Genomic DNA, 3,936 nt, shown 5'->3' with positions numbered 1-3,936 from the left:
TACAAGATCCTAGAAGAGAAGTACTTGGAGTTCGAGAAAAGTTCAAGGAGGTATAGAGTAAAATTCTCCCTAGAAAAGTACTAGCTCATCTACTTTAGTAAGGCTAAATCAACCTATAATATAAAGCAATCAATTACTATCTAAGGCTTTGAAACCCAACTATTAGTAGAGCTTAGAGTACTAGGGATCTAGCTAGATCTAAAACTGAATTAGGGACTATAAGTAAAGAAGGCAAAGCAGAGGGCAGATACTAATATACAATCCATTAATAGGCTTATAGCCTCTATATAGGGGGCTACGTTCGAGAAAGCCAAAGTTATATACAAAGCAATTGTTAAGCTAGCAATGCTATATAGAGTATAGATATAGACAGCCTAGGAGAAAACACTAAAGAGGATTAAGCAACTAGTTAGCAGGTCCTAAACCCAAAGCCTAAAGAAAATCCTAGGAGTATACAAAACTATACTAATAAGGGTAGTGGAAATGGAATTAGGGATCCTACTAGTTAAACAATACTTTAAGGGACTAAGATACCAATATATAGCAAAGACAATAGAATACCTAGCCTAATAGACTATCTAAAAGGCACTAGACAAGATAAAAGCCTAGTACATTAGGACTAGGAGGCGAGATAGACTATAAATAACTCCCTAGAAAGTCAAAGACCTAGAGCAATATAGAGTCTTAATAAGAGAAATGCTAGAGAAAGAGCTTTAGGGACTAAACGTAAGGCTAAAGGAAGATAAGCTAAAGGGAGAGAAACAAAGCCTAGCAGAATCAATTGCTAGATACCTATAGGAGTAGGAATAGAACAAAACACAAGTTAGACTAGGAACCCTAAAGGCACTAATTAAATTTAGTTAATACAACTACTAGCTCTATAAGGACCTAAATAGGGCCGAGGCAAGCCTAGCTATCTAAATTAGATCTAAATATATTGGACTCAGATCTTACCTATTTAGAAGAAACGTCCTAAGAATTGAAAGTAGGGCTTACTAATATAGCTACCAATCTTAGAACCCTAAGTATATGCTGCTAGTCTGCCCTTAATAGTTAGAAGGTAGAAGTGATTAGAGACTAAAAGCAATAGAAAGGGAATACGACAAGCTAATCTAGAGTAAAGAAGACCTAAAGAGGATAGTAAAGTGGATTATTAAATAGGGATTTATACAACAATTCGCACTAGTAAGGGAAACTAAGGAGTAGATAAGAAGGAGGGAAGAAGAGGGGGAAAGAAGGGTAGGGCAGCAGGCAAGGTAGTTAGAGGGTAACAACTATAACACTAGTATACCCTAGAGGAAGGAAAATAAGGAAACGAGGAAGATTAATACTTATAAATAGGACAGGAGAGAGGTTTTTACCAACTAAGTTGGTTTCCTACCTAAAACAATACATAGAAACAGACCTGCATAGGCCGAAAGGCACTACAACAGGCGAATGAAATATCTATCTATCTATATAGAAGATATTATTATATTAAAATTATACGACGTAGTTTAATTAAAAGAAAAATATTAATCTACTTTAATAATAGTACTAATCCTAGTAGCGAGAGTAATTAGAATATAAGTAGGATATAGATAGTACTAAAATATACTCCTCTAAAAAACGAATATAGATTACTAATAAAATAGCCCTATATACTAGATATATACCTATATAAAAACACTACTAGATATTATTATATCTAGAATTAGATCTACTACTTAGTTCTACCTAGAACTACTCTAGTAGTATCTAGTTAGAAGTAAAGCTAGGATTATATTTGCCTTCTAGACCTATTTAGTTTCTATATAATTTCTAATTAAATTGTACTAGAATTTTTTAAGAGTTTTATTAAAGCAATTTATTTACTTAGTTATAGCTTATAAAATTATAGCGCTAAGCCTTAACTTATATATACTTCTACTTTTATACTTACTAGGCGTATCTAGTTTTAGATTTATAAGTTTTTTAGTTATTAAAGTTATCTAAAGCTATAGAAATCTGCTTTGTCTTTTATTCCTTTCCTATTCCTTTCCTATTCCTTTCCTATTCCTTTTCTATTCCTATTCGATTCCTATTCGATTCCTATTCGATTCCTATTCGATTCCTATTCGATTCCTATTCGATTCCTATTCGATTCCTATTTAATTCCTATTCGATTCCTATTCGATTCCTATTCGATTCCTATTCGATTCCTATTTAATTCCTATTCGATTCCGATTAACTTTCGGAAAGTGGGGCTAACTTAAGCCGAGGCTACGTACGGACTACCGTACGGACTACTACGGCTCTATCCGATTAGTTAATTCGGTAGTTAGGTCGGTGATTTTAGTAGTTAGGATTTCTAAGTGCCCTATAATAAGCGATTGCAGTAGATGCGAGTAGATTAACTAAGAAAGTAAATTATATGCACCTCGAGGGTTCTATATACCCCTGCAAAGTGCCCTAAAACTATACAAATTAGTATACAAATCGGGGTGTTACAAATCACCTCTATAAAAGCTAATTACCTCGGATTTCTACCGTTCCGAATAGCCGTAATCGCTCGAAAACGACTAAGTCTACGCCTGCACCTTAGCACTACTACTTCTACCGCTTAGAAGCGATAACTTCTCCTTAGATCCGTCGTTTTAGTAGTCTAATTAGTATAGGAGATAGCGTACGAGAGGATTAATCTATCCGGTACGGTTAAGGTAGTATACCTACGTATAACCTTCTACAAGCGCGTTTCGAAGGTGTTATAGGCTTACTAATTAAAGGCTTCTAACGACGAGGTTTATAATAGCTACCTAATAGCTATAGTAGATTAATTAAAGTATCTTTACTAGGTAACTATATAGGTAATAAATACTAAGCTATAGATAGTGCCGAAGAAGGTAGTAGCTCTATAGAAGATAGAGGTAGAGGTTAGCGTAGTAGAAACAGCTTACTTAGTAATAGCAAATCGTCTAGTAAGGATTAATGCCTTAATGCCTCGTCGTTATCGTATTAATCACTTTTGCTAGCGCCTTTTAGTAAAGATAGCGGCAATCGACTAATTAGCGTAGATTGTAGAAGAAGGTCTATATCCGATAGGCTATCGAATAGGTCTTTACCGTCTACCTTATACGGAGCGTCGTTGTTGCTACTATCGCTTCTATTGTCCGACTAAATAAGTAAGTCGCTAACCTCTATAATGCCGTAGTAGTTAGGTAGGCTATAAACCTATAGCGTATAGCCGTTAACTAAGATACGAAGCCTAATCGGAGGCTTAGTTGTTATTGCTGTTGCTTTACTAACCTCTAAACCTTTAGAAGCAGCTATAACTAAGTTAGGTAGTGTTAGTAATAGCTTTAACCGGAAGACAGGTTAGCGTAATAGCCTATCGTCTACACCTCGCTATTTAGCGGTACGACGAGGTATTAACTCGGCCTCTTAATAGCCGTTATTAAACTACTATTGTATATGCGCGTTAATTAAGTTATAGCTTATTAAGGCGTAGTTAGTAACCCACTATAGAAGGGCCTTATATTGCTAAGCGTCGGTAAGGTTAGAAGCCTACGAGTCGTAGAACCGGAAGAAGGCCTACGAGACTAATTCTTACATAGAATAGAAGTAGTCCTTTACTTAGCGCTTCCGTAACACTCCTAGTGCCTTATAGACCTTAATAGCACCTACTAGGCTTAACTAATTGTCGTCGTCTATAATTAGCTTAGTCTAGTACTATTTAGGGTAGATTAGATTGCTGTTTAGACCTTAGAAGCGATTAATATAGAGCCGGCAACGTTCTAGTGTAAGAATACTCGTTCCCTTAATATAGAAGCGCTAAATATACTTGTAAGGTAGGTAATAGCTATACTAGAAGTAGTAGAAGTACTTACTGTATACGTTGTCGTACGGAGCCGGTAGTGCTATCCGCTAGGTAGGCTTATAGCTATTAATATCGTTATAGTACTATATAAGCTAATCCGC

This window comes from Pseudocercospora fijiensis (assembly GCF_000340215.1).
Source record: "Pseudocercospora fijiensis CIRAD86 unplaced genomic scaffold MYCFIscaffold_9, whole genome shotgun sequence".
In the NCBI taxonomy this organism is placed as follows: Eukaryota; Fungi; Ascomycota; class Dothideomycetes; order Mycosphaerellales; family Mycosphaerellaceae; genus Pseudocercospora; species Pseudocercospora fijiensis.
This window is presented reverse-complemented; position numbering follows the sequence as displayed.